This window comes from Lepidochelys kempii, chromosome 6 (assembly GCF_965140265.1).
Source record: "Lepidochelys kempii isolate rLepKem1 chromosome 6, rLepKem1.hap2, whole genome shotgun sequence".
NCBI lineage: Eukaryota > Metazoa > Chordata > Testudines > Cheloniidae > Lepidochelys > Lepidochelys kempii.
The window spans coordinates 23,014,661-23,032,877 of NC_133261.1; positions in this window are offsets into that span (position 1 = coordinate 23,014,661).

Below are 18,217 nucleotides of genomic sequence, written 5' to 3' on the forward strand. Positions count from 1 at the left end.
ATGAAACTTCTTCAGAGCATATTTCTAGTATAGCTGTGATGATGCAAGTGGTTTCTATTGGTCCTGCCCAAATATGGCACTTCCTTTCCTGGAAATCACATGATCTTCTTGAAAGTAAAAGTTTCATTTCTATAAAGCAACAAGTTTCAGAGTAACAGCCGTGTGAGTCTGTTTTCGCAAAAAGCAACAAGGCTCTCCAGAGGTGGAAGGGCCCAGCCAATCTGCTGGGCTATGTTTGCAAATGCAAATGTTACAATCAGCAGTCTCAGGGTGTCAGGGACTTCTCCAAAGCTGTTTCTGCAGCAACAGCAGCTCCTCCCAGCTTCATTACTGGGCACTAAAATTTTCTTTCTTTCTTTCTTCATATAAGATTAAATAAAACTGAAAATGGGAAGCTTTATATATATCATTTATACAACGTGTCCATGTGTCTTGTTCTGCAATCCCAGAACAGAAACTTTAATCAGAAATCCTGGAAAACGTGAAGGAATGGAGATTTTGAAGTAATTGGTTCTTGCTTTGTTTACCCTGTTCTGCTGTAATAATTGCAGAAGTCTGTCCACAGCATTCAAAGCGGGAATCTAAACCTAGCCATTGGCTAATAACACAATACATTTTATGTAAAAGCCTCAACTTCACACAGCAATTATTAAACCTGTCTACCAGGTAAATGATAGCCTCTGACTCCTCATAGTCATTTGTGCCCTGCTGCAAAATGAGATCTGTTTTCAAGAAACTATTAAGTCAATACTTAATTACTAGTTCATTCTTTTTATATACCTTTTGTATATAAATTAAATGTGGGGTAAATACAGTATCTGAATATGGAGTAATATATAAGCATTTTCCTGCAATGCAATTTATTTGCCTTAAATTACTACTGTATCTAATTTTATGTTCACATGTTGGAAATCACCTTGGTCTATTTCCATGAGCAAGCACTTGCCTTGTTTAGCATTTTTCCAGTCCAAATAAAATCTGTTATAAGTTTTGCTATTGTCTCTAACATCACAAAGGGTGATACTTGAGTAACATATAATGTCCTTTGCAGGATTTTCCTTCAGGCTAAATTCAATATTAACAAAGTGGACAAGGACAAATACATTCATTCATCTGTTCAGATCAGTTTTAAAAGAATTATAAAAATTAGAGATAGAAAAGCCAAATTAGATTACTGTATCTTGTCCACCTTCCACCTTGCCGGTTCAGGATTGTTAGCAGCTTTGCTAAATTCTACTTGTCCAACCAAGGTGAGAGAAATATGAGTCACTTTTTTGTTCATTATTATTTTCATTCTTGTGGGAAAGGACAGATGATATTCTAGGTTGGCTGGTAAATTTTATTTCAATTTACAAGGCTACCTTTTGCTTTATTTTGTTTTACTTTGTCTTGTGTTTGGTAGGTTTCCATTACTTCTCTTGGGAATGGTGATCTTACCATTAGGAATGTTTCCTACTGTTAAACTGAAGTTCTTAATTTTGCCCTATTACTCCTATCTATTAGAGGCATCACCTACATTTTGGAATAGCTCCTCAGACCACAATAATCAATTTATTCTCCTTGATGTTTACACTCTTCATGTGTTTTTAAACAGTTGTTCAGACACTAAGCCTGGGATATTCTTCCTTACACATTGGCAAAATTTATGTGACTCTGAAGATTCAAATACTTGAATCCCTTTAAAGACAACTCATGTCCTTATCTCCTAGCAGGAGGGCTACAAAAGTTAGTGTATTTTGTAAAAATAACTTTTAAAAATGGAAAAGGGACCAGAGTAATTGGAGATTGGCTCTTAAGCATGGTAACCTTAGGGTCTGAGATAAAAATCAGCATGTCAATGCTAAAGCATGTCAGTGCTAAGCATGTTTAACTCAACAAATTTATTTTAATACCCATCAGATCAAAATATTTTTTCATGCCTATGCTTGTGGTCATGAAGAAAGATGGTGAGATGGAACAGCACCCAGATCAGCCTTCTGATTAAGGAGAATGTTTCTGTAACCACAATTATAGATGTAGGAGCAGCATGTAAAATCCTAAATAGGAATATGTTTCACTGGAAGGAATTCATATGTAACATGTATATCTACTGCTTATCTACCGTTGATTAAAATGCGGGAGGGATAGTTCAGTGGTTTGAGCATGGCCTGCTAAACCCAGGGTTGTGAGTTCAATCCTTGAGGGGGCCATTTAGGGATCTGGGGCAAAAATTGGGGATTGGTCCTGCTTTGAGCACGGGATTGGAGTAGATGACCTCCTGAGGTCCCTTCCAACCCTGATATTCTATAATTCTATGACTAATTGCAACAGAGATGTGTTCTCTACAAAACCAGGGCGGACAACTGAAACCTATCATCATATCCGCACGATCCCAGGAGCCAAGGTAACATTGAGACCCTACCGAATCCCAGCAGCCAAAAGAGAAGAAATCAAGGCCGAAGTAAAGAAAATGTTAGAATTAGGGGTTATTGAAGAATCTTACACTCAGTGGTCCAGTTCTAGTGCCTAAACCTGACGGTACCATGAGATTCTGTCATGACTTTCGCCGACTGAATGAAATATCCCAGTTTGATGCATACCCCATACCACGCATCAAGGAACTGGTTGACCGACTGGGTAGTGCCCGATTCTTGACTACACTGGATCTGACAAAAGGGTACTGGCAGATTCCTCTGACCAAAGAAGCTAAAGAAAAGACAACATTTTCCACCCCGGATGGGCTATTCCAGTACACCGTCCTCCCTTTTGGGCTACATGGGGCCTTAGCCACATTCCAGCGCCTCATGGATAAGCTGCTGCGCCCCCATACTAGTTATGTAGCTGCATACCTAGATGATGTCATCATCCATACGCCAGACTGGGGAACCCACTTGGAGAAAGTTGAGGCAGTACTGCGCACCTTAAGGTGGGCTGGCCTCAGTATTAATCCCGCTAAATGCACCATAGGGCTAGCAGAGGCTAGGTACCTGGGATATATTGTGGGAAGGGGCATAGTGAAGACCCAAACGAATAAGCTAGAGGCAATTCAAAACTGGCCCTAAAAGAAGCAGGTCCGTGCGTTCCTAGGCGTGGTAGGCTACTACCGACATTTTATTCCCCACTTCACCACTAGGGCAAGTCCCCTAACGGACCTGGTGAAGGCCCGAGGTCCAGATACGGTAAAGTGGACCGACGCAGCAGAATGGGCATTCACAGACCTTCGGACGGCCCTCTGAACTCACAGCCCCAGACTTTAACAGGGGATTTATTTTACAAACAGACACTTCCGAGGTGGGGTTGGGGGCAGTTCTGTCGCAAATGGTGGGAGAAGAGGAATACCCGATCCTCTACCTAAGTCGAAAGCTTCTCCCAAGAGAACAGAAATGTGCAGTAGTCGAGAGAGAATGCCTTGCTGTCAAATGGACTATGGAGACACTGCGTTATTACCTCTTAGGCCGGCGATTTACTCTTGTGACGGACCATGCACCCCTCCAGTGGATGCAGCGGAATAAGGAAAAAAATGCAAGGGTCACCAGTTGGTTCTTATCCCTGCAACCATTCCAGTTCCGCATACGGCACAGGGCTGGATGCCACTATGGCAACGCTGATGGTCTGTCACGAGCATACTGCCTGGCATCCCTAGTTGCCCAACTCTATGGTGTTGAGCGGGGGTGGTGGGGGGGGAGGAGATATGTGATGGGGCAAGGCCAGATGGCTATGGAAAAGTAGTGGGAGATAGATATATTAGCTCCAGGCTAAACAAATCCCTGGTACCAGGTTAAGTGAAATGGCAGCTGCTCCAGGTCAATTAAGACACCTGGGGCCAATTAAGAACTTTCCAGAAGGCAGGGAGAATGCTAGGTTGATTGGGACACCTGAAGCCAGTCAGGGGCTGGCTGAAACTAGTTAAAAGCCTCCCAGTTAGTCAGGTGGGTGTGCATGTCAGGAGCTGTGAGAGGAAGTTGCGCTGTTGGAGAAGCTGAGTAGAACACACCATATCAGGCACAAGGAAGGAGACCCTGAGGTAAGGGTGAAGTGGAGCTTGAGGAAGTGAGGGCTGCTGTGGGGGAAGTAGCCCAGGGAATTGTACATGTCATGTTTCTAAAAGGTCAGCTACCATAGCTGATACTATTAGGGTCCCTGGGCTGGAGCCCGGAGTAGAGGGTGGGCCTGGGCTCCCCCCCCTTTGCCCCCTGATTAATCACTGAGACTGGGAGACAACAGAGACTGTGCAAGGAAGGATAACTTCTTCTCACCTCCCTCGCTGGTTTTTGATGAAAATGGCTCAGTAGAGTGTGACCCTTGTCTCTAGAGAGGTAAGGGTTACGTGGAGGGTCACAGTGAGCCTCTGAGGCTAGTGAAATCCGCCAGGAAACGTGGGACCCACGGAGGCAAGGACAGAGCTTTGTCACATAAGAGACTGTGCCATTGTTTGTGTTGCATTCCAAATGTGAATTCCAGCATTTATCTGCGTATGCTCCAGCTGCATTCACGGCCTTCTAGGTAGCTGTACTGAATGGTGGAGGGATTAGTTGGAGCAGGCTGGCCGAGCTGGCAAGAGATGCATGTGTACTTTGAGGATGGTTTGTTTTCAAATATAATTTTGTGTCAGTCAGTCAAGGCTTTCCCCTGCCCAGGTGGTGTCCTCAGAGCGGAGGGCTTCCCCCTCTTATATGCAGTCTCCTCACCACATGCCACACCTTCCTCTAGCAGCAGAAAGTGAGGACCATTGCTTCTAGAGCCTACCTACATCAGACGTGCCTCTACCAGAAGGGGTTGCTAAGGAGCAGCATACAGCCTGCTATTTCAGGACACGCTCCATTTGCTCATGGGATGGCAATTGTTCATTAGACTGCCCGCCCAGCCCAGCCGGCCGCAGTTATACAGCCTGTGTGCATTCCGAAAAAGGATCAGTGAAGCTCTCTTTGGAAAATGTCCTTGCTTCACAGCACATCTCAGGCGCCCCAGTGCAGCCAACGGCAACCATGCAGGAGCAGAGCTGGGTGAATGATGCAAAGCACTCCCCAAAAATATGGGTTTGAATTTCTTAACCATTTCACTTCAGCCTTACTTACGCCCTTTTGATGTTTGTGTCTCCTGCTGCTCCATCTGTGTTATGTGCCCCCCCTCCGTTGTGCATCCAGAGGAGCCAGGAGTCAGCTACCGCTCCCAACAAAGGGGGCTGTCCTTTAGCCTCAGCTGCAGAGGCTCATTCTTTAGCGCTGGAGGTGGTGTTGTCAACTCCCAGTGACAGACCAGGGGGCTGTTACATTAGCTTTCTGCAAATATTCACACCATCGAGTTTTGCTGGCATGAATATTTGTGGAAAGCGACTATTAGGGTCGCGCATAGGAGGATTCAAGGAAACGGAGTGTTTCATTTGCAGCCGCAAGAATTCATGCTGGAAGTGCTCGGCTGCTCACCCATTCAGTACACAGAATACCGTGTGGCTTTTGTGACCAATCCCTACCAAGCAGCACAAGCGTGAACACTGAGTACTCATGATTAATGCAAGAACTTAGAGACGATTCATTAATAGAGCAGAAGAAATCGCAATCTGAGCATGAGCAGAGAAAAGATGTTACATTAGCCTAGCGAGTTCCATAATGCGAATCATTCACTCGGCCCTGTGCAAGCTCCATTAATTTAGGGACCGGCTTCACCCCCAGATCGTAGCCCCTGGTTACAGTAAGCTCACATGGAGCAGGGGTTGCAACCCCTTGGCCCCCCTGCACCAAGTAATCAAAACTAGCTGCTGGAGCAGCAGCCCTAAAAATGGATGGAGCCAACCAGGGGCAAGACAGGAGAGGCACAGATTCAACTGTAAGCTGTTCAGGGCAGGGGCTGCGTCTTGGTCTGTTTGCAGAGTAATTTGCACAATAGGGGTCCTGAGCTGCATTCATATTGTAAATAGTCGTAATAATAATAATTCAGTGCTTCTCACACATAGCCTCTGCCTGGATTTCACAGCTGCCCTTCCTGCAGGGGTAAATCTTCCCATTCCAGCGCAATTGCCCCTGCAGACACACCCCTCATGTCTACAGGTGGGAATCTGGCCCCTAACTGGGCAATAGTATTTTGCTCTTTATTGCTGCATCCCCTTGCAGAGCTTTCAAAAATCCTCTTCCTGGGTGAGATTTCTTGCCGTGCTCACAGACACCAGAGGAGGCAGCTTCGCCACCTCTCACCTCAGTACCGAGGCAATGAAATGTGTTCATGGGCAGACTGGAGTCTGCGAGGCTGGATACCTGCCCAGCTTTCCCAGGGGGAGGTAAGTAAGTGCTCTGCCCGACATAGAAGGTTAACTCGCACTGTAGCCACTTTCACAGCTCAGCATCCCTTAATCCCTCCGCCCGCTGTGCTGCGTGATAATGGTGGACCCAGCCGGCAAGTTGTGGCAGTGATATGATGCTTTGGCCCTTATGATGTCACTGAAGATCCCCGCGCTCCCTGTGGTGTTTTTTAGATGTACGCTGCTGATTTAAGCTCCTGGAGCAAAGGCAGGCATGTCCCTGGGGGCCTGTACTGCATCAGAAGGATGTGCATTAAAAACCCATTCAGCTGCTGCTGTGCTGGCCGTGCTGTAGAGCCGCTTTGCAAAATTGGTATGAAAATGGACCAGACCAGGCCCAAAATTGAAGGGCTGGACTTGGTGTAAAAGCCCTGAGAATTGGGTTCAATCCCGGCTTTGCTACAGATTTCCGGTGTGAGCTTGGGTACATCACCTGATCGCGCTGAGCCTCAGTTTCCCTGATGTGTACTAATGGGGATGGTTCCTTTCTCCCACTTTTTGTCTGTCTTGTCTATTTAAACCGTAAGCTCTTCAGGCCAGGAGCTCACTCTTTGCTGTGTTTATGCACCATGGAGGCCTGATTCTGGCTGAGGCCTCTGGGCTCTTCTTGGACAATACACATAATAATCACATTTGCAGCACAGGTGACTGTAATAGGAGGGGAAAGATGTTTTACCTGCCAGTCAGGGGGAAAAAAATTTGCCCTGGGCAAAGGTGAATAAGCTTGACATATTTGCTTTATATTATGTGTCCACAGGGTATGAGAGTGTCAGTATATGAATGCATCCTTTCACCCATTGCTGAAGGCAGTTCTGTGATACTAGCGAAGTCCTTGATGAACCCTGTCCAGAGAATCTCTCAGCTTGCCAATCATAAAACAGGCTTATTTGGGATGTAAACGGAATTGACTGTACGCTGGTGCTGCTGTCGCCTCCTACTAGAAGGCCTTTCGCTCCCTGGGGCCAATCCTCAGCTGCTGTCAGTTGTCACAGCCCCAGTTGCAGTCAGTGGAGCTGTGTCCTCCCATTCGCACTAGCTGCCCCCTCTTCCACGCTCTTCCCACAGGCATCTCTGCGGAACGGCCTCCCGCTGTGGCCATCCGGTTCATGGCAAACCCATTGTCCCGTCATCACACCCTCTCACTTCCCGTCCGCGTTGCCCCCGCCCTGCCCCCCTCATCCTCTGCCCCAATGCAGGATCCAGGAACAGGAAAGAATGTTAATACTTAAAGAAGTGTATGGGTTGTACGTTCATTGCCAGTCTGCACAACCCAGAGGGCTGCAGGGCTGGTTTAACCATCTGTGAGTGGAGGGGCAGACCCCCCCCTCATTTATTACAAAGAATGCTGGAGCTGCAGGACGCTTCTGCGGTTGATCTCAGAGCCTGTCCTGCTCTAGCAATGGTTTTGGATTTTCCTTAGGTTGGGGATTTCCCATTGCTATGCGGCTTTTCACCCCGCCCAGCCACCATTCGCTCTTTGAGGCGGCAAACTCTTTCAATCCAGGCGGGGCATGCAGGGTTTTTTCCGGTAGCCAAAAATTCCCATGAGATTTTCCTTTTTTGAATCTAATGTAGTTTCCCAGGATTCTTAATAATTCTTAATAATAAGATCAAGTAAGTTATTCTTATGAAGCTGCTCTAAACTTAAGCTCTGCTGTCTCGGGGCCCTGGGAAGCAGAGACCAGCCCTGGGACAGTACACTCTGGCTATATGCCTGCCTGATTCACCCTCCACGCTGGGGCCTGGCAGCAGAGCTGATGCAGAGCCTTTACACCAGTTCTACATGGGCTGGGGAGCCAGCTGTGCAGGGGGTATTCTCAAGGGCTGGCTTCCACGTACGTTAAGCTCCCTTTATGCTGCCAGAGTAGCTTAAAAGGGCCTCAGGTTAACTGAGAAGCGAGGGCCCTCTGGTTTCTATTCTCTCTTCTCAACACATCCCCAGAACTCCTGCTCTCGTACCAAGAATCTTTCCCAGGGCTGCGGCTGTGGCTGCTGCTGCTTCCCTTTGTGGTGACTCACAAGGAGAATTCTTCCCTAGCATTAACTCCTTTGCAGGCTATTGGTGCATTCCTCCTCCCCCTGCCTGTCATGGCTCAAGTATTTCATCTGCATCCACTTATCCTGCCACAGGAGATGAAATGTCTTTATAATGGGGAGCTGGAGGGGAACCCCTCTGTCTGCCTTCCCACTTCTGTACAGCTCTTTTCACCCCTGGATGGCAGAGCACTCTGACAGCTACATTACACTGGCAATTAACTAACTAAGGCTCCTGAAAGGGAGGTGAGGGTCATTACCCCTGATTTACAGATGGGGAAACTGAGGCATAGAGCACTATCACTTGCCCAAGCTTACATGGCAAGTCAGTGGCAGAGCTGGGACTAGAACTCGGAGGCCAGATTCATATTCACCCTGGGGGAGCAAGTGTGACTCCCTTGCAGCTGCTGCAGTGGGGGAGGGGGGGACAGGTGGGATTCACCCAATGGGAGCCCAGGTGAGATAGTGGAACAGTACAACTTCCCTCCATCTGGCCTGGCCTTGGTTGCTCTGGGGCCAGCTCTGGGGTTAGCCTCTTATAGACATGTGGCTGACTTCAGATCTCTCAGCAGAGTAAGGGTGCATCCTTGCTTCTCTGCATCCTTACTCATGGACTTTCTGCAGCCGAGGACCCATAGCTGTGCATTGAATCTGGCTCCAGGGGTAAAGCAGCTCCTCAACTTCTGCTCTAACGACACACACGCACAATCCTTGCTTCCCTTGTGGATTGCTGCTGGACCTGATTGTCGCACAGCAGTCATACATGGCTTGCAGGACATGTGACAGGTCCCCAGATTACTTGATCCTGGATGTTTGCACCCTGATGTTGTTTCGGGGCGTAACGATGCTGCAGCTTCATGGCTTGGTGCTGCCGGTGTTGTCTTATGATGCCAAAATTCATGGATTCCAGACCTGCTAGGGTGGTCAAAATTTGAGGTGCTCAGCATGCTGGCGAGCATTGCCTATGGACCTCAATAGAATTATTTTGTCCTACAGGAAAAAATGTTAAATTTAGTCACTGTGGTGACTCCCCTCATTTGATCCCTCGTTCCGAAATAAGGTATTTGAGCCTCTGCTTCATTAAAATCAGACCACTGTAGAAATGGCAGGTGTGATCCAGGGATAAGGTGCAGACAGGGGCACAAAAACACATCACAGGTTCTGTACAGGTGCTATTTCCTGTAACACCTTGGCATTCCATGGATGCTTGTGGCTTGGACTTTGCTCCAAAAGCCTCCACACTGGGGTTTTGAGTTCTAGATCTAATCTCTCCACAAAAGGTCTGTTACCCAGCGCCAACCTCACTGTGTCTGTGCGGCGGGGGGGCACTCACATAATGCAGCAGGAAGGGTCACGGCAAGTGTTAGCACGGCGGGAAAGTGAGAGCAGTAATAACAACTCCCCTGCACCACGTATCACCTGGGGCTCTCAGAGCACCAAACAGTGAGTGAGCCTCACAGCACCCCGTAGGGCAGGTCACTACTATCATCCCCATTTTACAGCAAAGGAAAGGGCCAGAGGGTGCCATTTATCCACTGCCCTGTGCTGGAGGCGGTGCTGAACCACCAGTCCCCAGGGAGAGCTCAGGGAGGTACAATCCATTCCTGAGCTCCCTGGCATGCAGGGGGGACACGTGCACTGCACCATCCCTTAAGAATGCAGCCTGCCCCACTCCATGGACTGGTGCGAAGGGGGACAGGGCCATGGCCCTGCATGGTGGGTTCCACGGGAGAAGCCTCCTTGCACTCTCCTGCCCATTCTGCGCAGGGGCCGGGGAAACTGGTCCCTAAATGACTTGCCCATGGTCACATCGCAAGTCAGTGGTGGAGTTGGGAATGGAACCCAGCAGCTGTCTCCCTGCCCCTTTCTCTAACCATACTATTATGGGTGGCACAGGACTCCTCCATTTGGGGAGGCTGTGGCCCCGCCTGGCCCCCCCCTTGCCTGCCCCTTCCCCTGAGGTCTCCCCCCTCCACCCGCCTCTTCCCCCGAGGCCTCCACCCTACCTGCCTGCTGACTGGCCAGCCAGCCCCTCACCTGCATGTGCCTCTTCACCCCTGCCTCTGAGGCCCCCCTTAAGGGCAGAGCGGGGACGGGAAAGGGCAGAGCTCTGGGGGAGGAGAACAAGCGGGAGCGGGGCCTTGGGGCAGAGTGCAGGCGGGGCCATGGCCCGGGCACCCTTTCAGCAGCAGGCTGGCTGTTTAGGGAGGCTTAGCCTGCCTTGGCCTCTTACACTTACCCATGCATACTACCTCTCTTGGCTTAAGAGAGGCTGAGACGCTGAAGTCCCCAAGCAGGGGAGAGGGAAAAACTGAGTGTCCTCTATGCCACGGGAAAGCGTGGCAGGTAGGCTGAAGAAGAGAACAGCCCAAGAGAGGTTTGGGAGGGCTTCCCCTTCCTGTTGTTCAACAATAGTGTTTATATTAGAAGAATGCTGCCACCCACACAGACAGCGCTAAGCTCTCCCACTCTCCACTGCAGGAGGTGCAGCTGGGGAAATTGGCACTAGTTCCCTCTGACCCAGTACAAAGAAATCGAAACTATAAACTTGGAGGCAAGAGACAACCTGATGAAAGGGGAACAATGGTAGCCCAGACATAATGAGAGGGAAGTGATCCCTGGCTTCGCTGTGACACAAATGCCCCTGGATCCTGGCCTGCACTTATGCAAGCAGATGCACACATGACATTAACCCATTCAGCGCTGCACCACACACTGCTACCAATGCTGCTCAGAGGTGGTTTACAGGAAGAGGGTTTTGTGTGACATTGGGTAAGTGGATGGACAGGGAAGTTGCATTTTCCAAGGGCATGAGCCACAACAAAACTGTAGCCTGGAATACGGACGGACGCAGTAAAGGTCTCCCGTGTATCCTGATAGTCAGTACTAGCCAAGTGTTATTTTGGTGCAAGCCAAAACGGTAAGTCTGTACATTTACCATCCTTAAAACCCTTGAAAACACACATCACTCCACACAGCAGCTTTGTGAGCGGGTTGGTGGTATTATTTCTGTTTTACAGATGGGTAAACTGAGAAGGAAATTTGAAATGATTTGGTCAGGGCCCCAGCGGAAGTGAGTGTCAGAGCGGGGCATAGACATTCCTAGCTCCCAGTCCTGTGCTCAGAACACTAGTCCATGGATCTCCCTCATAGCCTAGTGCAACTCCAGGTAAAATGTATTCAAGTACATCCGTGATGGGCACAGTATAGATCACTAGTTAGAGAGACACCAGTCCTAGTCCAATTAATATGTTACATGTGTACTAAAGCACAGCGTGACACTGCTATAATACAGTGCTTCTCTTCTGCTGTGTGTGTGGGGGGGGTGCAGCTAACCCAAGTGTTTGGCGTGCTTTCATTTTCTTGAAAGCATAATTTGTCCGTGCCAATGAAGCACAGGGCAGTGAACGCTGTCAAGCCTATTGGCTGTTGACAAGCAGCGTAAGAAATGCTCAGTATTCAAATACACTTCACGCAATAACGTCAACATGGGAGGATCTGCAGGACTTGGGAGACTAGTAATGGGGCTCAGTCTTTCATTGCCACAAGCTCAAGTCTTGTCCCGGGCAGGCCAGCAGTTTCCATTGGACGGTTGTTCAGTTGTCTCCTTCTAACTCCTAGTGGACCAGCCTTCGCAACTGGTGCTAATTGGCCCATTTGCCAAAGAGGTCAATCTTTCAGTCAGCCTGATGTCACCCCATATACATAATTATCAGGGAGGAGTACCAAGCTCTCAGACACCCAATCCTTGCTAGCGGGGGGAGGGGAGTTCACTCGTCTCACCCTTCCCCTTTAAAACAGGCCCCACCCCCGTAGTAGGATGCTCCAGGCCACTCAGAACAGCTGCCAGCATGTGGCTGAGAACTTCAGCAGGGGAATCTCCTAGAGTGGTAAGTGTTGTGAGGCGCAATGGGTACCAGTTACCATGCCATGCTATGTTCCTAGCCCTGGTATTTCCTTTCAAACATGAGGGAGGGGATAAGAGCAGGCATGTGTTGCCTGTCCCATAAAGCATGAACCCCTGGTTTTGTCTGTTAGTTGGCAGCATTACTGGTCAGTTGTTCTGCCAAGTGAAGGTAGTTACCCATTTGCTGCTGAGACATACAAGAGGAATTCTCACTAGAGCCTTTAAGAGCAGGGCCAGCCTGGGCTTCTCAGTGCCTAGGCAAAGAAAGGCATACGAGTCCACACCCACCTTTTCTCTTCCCCCCCCCACTCCCACCTCCATGGTTCTTTACCCACCCTCTCATTTGGCCTGCTGTATCCTCCCTTGCTATATGAGTGCAATGCTGAGCATAGAGCGCAAGAAGGACAGTTGCAATCCTTGCTCCAGGCAGGGAAGCGGGGGCTGATCCTTGGGCTGGCAGACAGGCTGGCTGCATGTAGGGAGGTGGCAGTCCTGTACCACTTTGTAAGATGCCGTGACTGTTCATTGGGAAGTGAGGATGAAACCCCCTCCAAACCTTATGGTCATGGGGTCATTGTCTGCATCAGATACCTGCAAGCAAGCTGTAGCTCACGAAAGCTCATGCTCAAATAAATTGGTTAGTCTCTAAGGTGCCACAAGTCCTCCCTTTCTTTTTGCGAATACAGACTAACACGGCTGCTACTCTGAAACCTGTGTTATCGTAGAATGTTCCAGAGCTCAGATGTTAGGTAAGAGCTCTCTCCTTCCCTGGCAACTGCTCTTGGTTCATTTGACAGCTACCACATACCACATAATTACATGCCCTTGCATGATAATGGGAAAACTATGTAGCTTCTGCAAGTACTCTAAGTACCAGGTGCTGTAGCTTTGACCAACCATCAGGGAAATATAATAAAGAGCTTGTGAAAGAGGTGCTAATTAGAGACTCTCTTGCTTACATCTCCGCCTGGAGAAAGACGACTTTAAACCACTCCCTTTCCCACCCAACACTAGCACTGCAGACCAGAGGATTAGAGGGGCTTTGACTACCCATGATGTATAATGGTTTATCCACTGCCATGCCTGAGTGGGTGCAGCAGGGTGTGAGCATACAAGATCTGCTCACCTGATCAGTGTGCAATTGTGTGAGTAACCTGGCTGGAGGAGGAGCTGAAGGTGATGATGAGTAAATAAAATAACACCCAAATTGAGAATGGCAAGAGCTATCTGCAGCCTGATAAGCAGCAATCTCTTTCTAAATGGTTGATGTATGTTTATAAGGGGTCCTATGGCCTAGGAGAGCAGGACCTCCTCCCTCTGGTGCCCTTCTGTTCTGCTGCTGCCAGCAGTGGCCAGTGAGGATAGGCTGCTTCTCTCCCCAGGAGCTCTGAGTATTTACAGGCATGGAGTTGAGGCTTCAGTTCAGACACACATACACATTCCCCTCAGTGTGGCAGGGTTGAATGCTGCAATGAATTGCTAGGCTGTTGATAACAGGATCTTGTGCAAAGAGTTCTTTTTTTGCTTTGCTCTGGTGAGTAAAGAAGGGGACTGGAGAGGTCTTGCAGTGAAGATGGGGCCAGACACTTAAAATGGCAACATCTTATTTTGAAGGTTGTAGATGGGGTTTTGCTGCCCACTGAGTCCATGGTTTAGGATTATGTGGTAATCATGGAATGGATATAAATGGGATCCTCCTGGATTTCATCAGCTCTTTTTTGTCCTTAGACTCTTATTCTGATGTGCTTCAGTACCTCAAGGGGTAGGTGGATTGCTCCTTATTTGTAGCCAGGGTAGTACACAGAACTCTTAATTGGTGACTTATGGATATGTTTCTATGGCTTTCGCTTTCTAGGCTAAGCTGCCTTAGAAGTGACTTCCTTGATCACATTTGTAGTGAGAGTTGTGTTGCTGGGGAGACTTGTAAATGCCGGTAGTTTTGATGATGCATTCAGTCAAAACCCACTATGGCTAATACCCTGCTGATATAGATTGATGCAGCTCCTGTGAGGTTAATGGAGCTGAAATGGTCTACACCAGTAGAGAATTGGGCACCACCTGTTAAATTCGAGTCCATTAACTCTTATTTCTCAGTGCTGGATTGTTGCCTCTTGCTCTGGGAGGATTCATGTTAGCCACGTACTCTGTTGTACCAATGGCAGGAATGTGTTTCCCCTAATTCCACAGCAAGCCTCTGTGCAGACAATGCTTTAGGTGCTTCATTCTTCTGTATATACCAAGCCTTGCTCTGACTTCACCTCTCCACTGCCGTAACTAAACGCTGTAGGTTGATTGGGAAGTGGTGTGGTCACACCTCATTATACAGGGTTCCAAGCAAAAGAAATCTTGCCGATACCCCAGCAAACTGGGGCAAGTGCTTGGTACTTGCAAATAGGTAACAATTCTGGGAGTCCAGTAAAGGACTGCCCCTTCCTCAGTGCACCAATCTTACTATGAAGACGACAAATCCCTTAATTCCTGACCAACTGAATCCCTTCACAGCTAATCTGAGGTGTTCGGTTACAACTGTGATGTGGGTGGTTAGAAGAACCTAAGTCAGCCTGGCTTGCTGTGCTTGTCTCCAGAGCAGCTGGTGGCCTTTGGAACCAAGCTTCTGGTTACTCCGTTAGAAAAGGACACTTCCCTGAGGGGCCCATTTAGTTCTGCAGCAATTAAGATGGAAGGGTTAAAAGTAGCACCAATGAAGAGATGAGCAGACACTCTGAACAAGACAGGCATTGGCCTTGAAGACTGTTGCAGCTGTATGGAGGAGGAGGGGAATTCACCAGAGAAGTTATTCCTGGGATTCAAGGATTCTGCTATCAAGAGTCTAGTTTCTGGAGTCTGTGTTTAGAAGGGGAGACACTGAAAACAGTCTGTGGATAATGTTCTACTAACCAGTTGTGCCTCCTATGGAGGAAATTACAATAGCTATGCCTGGGGAAGGAGGCGAATTGGTGAGACGTACTTTCCACACTGTAGCTAAAGATATCAATTTAATTTGGCCCAGATAGACTGCAAATAATCCCTGTTAAGAGGTCAGAATTTGGATCTGGTTGTTTAGATCAGCGTGGTGCTGAACTTTAGTAGACAGCAGGATTTCTCATGTCTGGCTCAATCCTGCAAGGTGCTGAGGCCTCTGGCCCTGGTCAGCACATGCTTAACTTTAAACATGGGAGTAGTCCAATTGATTTGAATGAGATTACTCATGTGCATAAGGTAAGCATATGCTTTGCTGGAGCCCTTACTGTAGATCAGTCTCTTCCCTCTGAACAGGCTCTGGCTGGTCTCCTATCCCTCTAGGCTTCTGGAATCCATGTGCCAATGCAAAAGGCTCTCTTGTCATGTAGGAACATAAAGAAAAGGAGTTTGTGGCACCTTAGAGACTAACCAATTTATTTGAGCGTGAGCTTTCGTGAGCTACAGCTCACTTCATCAGATGCATGCCGTGGAAACTGCAGCAGACTTTATATATACACAGAGTATATGAAAAAATACCTCCTCCCACCCCATTGTCCAGCTGGTAATAGCTTATCTAAAGTGATCATCAGGTGGGCCATTTCCAGCACAAATCCAGGTTTTCTCACCCTCCACCCCCCCACACAAATTCACTCTCCTGCTGGTGATAGCCCATCCAAAGTGACAACTCTTTACACAATGTGCATGATAATAAAGTTGGGCCATTTCCTGCACAAATCCAGGTTCTCTCACCCCCTCACCCCTGGATTTGTGCTGGAAATGGCCCACCTTAATTATGCACATTGTAGGGAGAATGGTCACTTTGGATGAGCTATTACCAGCAGGATAGTGAGTTTGTGTGTGTGGTTTTTGGGAAGGGGGGTGAGGGGGTGAGAGAACCTGGATTTGTGCAGGAAATGGCCCAACTTTATTATCATGCACATTGTGTAAAGAGTTGTCACTTTGGATGGGCTATCACCAGCAGGAGAGTGAATTTGTGTGGGGGGGGTGGAGGGTGAGAAAACCTGGATTTGTGCTGGAAATGGCCCACCTGATGATCACTTTAGATAAGCTATTACCAGCTGGACAATGGGGTGGGAGGAGGTATTTTTTCATATTCTCTGTGTATATATAAAGTCTGCTGCAGTTTCCACGGCATGCATCTGATGAAGTGAGCTGTAGCTCACGAAAGCTCATGCTCAAATAAATTGGTTAGTCTCTAAGGTGCCACAAGTACTCCTTTTCTTTTTGCAAATACAGACTAACACGGCTGTTACTCTGAAACCTGTCATGTAGGAACATAGTCAACCAAATGCCTGGCACTGCTGTGACAGAAGGAAACAGGTGGGTGATGCTCGTGATTTAATCTCATGATTGACATTTAACCATACTCCCCCCACCCCTCACACACAATGGGAAAACGACATCAGTTCAGAAACTCTGAACAATGCTGTGGTCCTCTGACATCATGTCAAGTACTCTCATATGATTTGATGCAGGAGATGTAGCAAAATGACTGGCTGAGATTTTCAGACACCCAAGTGACTTGGCACAAGTCCTGTTGAGTTTCAATGGATTTGTGCTGTTAAGTTGCTTAGGCATTCTTGAAAATCCCACCCATCGTAGGGTTTTTGACCAGGGGATATTTCCAAGATTTCTTCATAGTAAGGGGCTACTAAATGAAGAGCCTGGCGGGGAGAACAGTGCAGGGTATGGTCTCCTTTTCAAAAAGACACGCATGATTTCCCTTGCAGATTAATTCAGGTGGAAGCCTGCATCTGAGGTTAGTCTATTCATCACACACATTGGCAAAAGATCTAGAACAGGGGTTCTCACACTGTGGGTTGGGACCCCAAAGTGGGTCGGGACCCCATTTTAATAGGGTTGCCAAGTCTGGTGTTGGCCCTGGGCCCCAGCAAGTCTGAAGCCCAAGCCTTACCGCCCAGGGCTAAGGTTACATGCCCCACCCCCCAGGGCGGAAGCCCTTGGGCTTCAGCTTTGCCACCCCACCCCCCCAGGGCAGTGGGGCTCAGGCGAGCTTGGTCATCAGTCCCCCCCCCCCCCCGGGGTTGTGTAGTAATTTTTGTTGTCAGAAAGGGGTCATGATGCAATGAAGTTTGAGAGCCGCTGATCTAGAAGGTTTTAATGGGAAGTAGCTGTCAACAGGAGGCTTAGGTGGCAGAGAACCGCTCCGGTGGAGGGGGAATCACAAAATGTGGACCTTGTTTATCAGTGTTAATAACGACTGATTTCTTGGGCTAGTTTCTAGGAACAGAGAAGAGACTCAAATAATGCAGATGTGCAGTCCCAGCTCTAAAGGATCCCAAGAAATACTTTAGTCTCTGGGTACTGCCATTTCTTCTCCAGCACTTCTGGACGATGAACTGAGTTGGACAAAGCAGAGCCATTAGTTCTGCAGACTTCTTCAGGGTTGCTGGCCTGTACACTTCTTTGTATATACAGTTGTGTTTGATAACTGCATGCCCATGAATAATCACCTTTTTTAAACTAAAGGTGACCTCCAAGGTGTATGGTAGGAATTCATTTGTTTTGGGTTTTTTTCTTATAAAGATTTTAATACCTTCCGTCTAAAAGGGTGGGTGGGGGAGGGGAGAAAGTTAGGGAAGTTTCTGCTTGTTTGATAAAGTGGAAATCTGGTCTTTTCTGCCATGGAGACAGTGTAGCTGTGACATCACAAGAGACGAGAGTGAAAGCTAAGCTAATGAGAAGTAATGTTTAATTGGACTGTTTGAAACTGTATTTTTTATTAGTACTGTTTAAGAGCAACAAATAATGATTGCTTGAGGGAAAGGTAGCCTTTTCTTAAAGAATCATTTCCCCCTTACTTTTAGTTGAGGTGTAACAGCTCACAGCAAACATCACCTGAGACCCCCACCCCAAGAAATCCTCTGGCGAAACAAGATGAAACTTGACATTCTTGATATTTCTAATGTAAAAAGAAAGCTGGAACCCACCTGTTCTTTCTGCTACTTAAAGCTTACAGGTGATTTCTTTACTTCATAAAGAAAAATGGAGCACAAACCCAA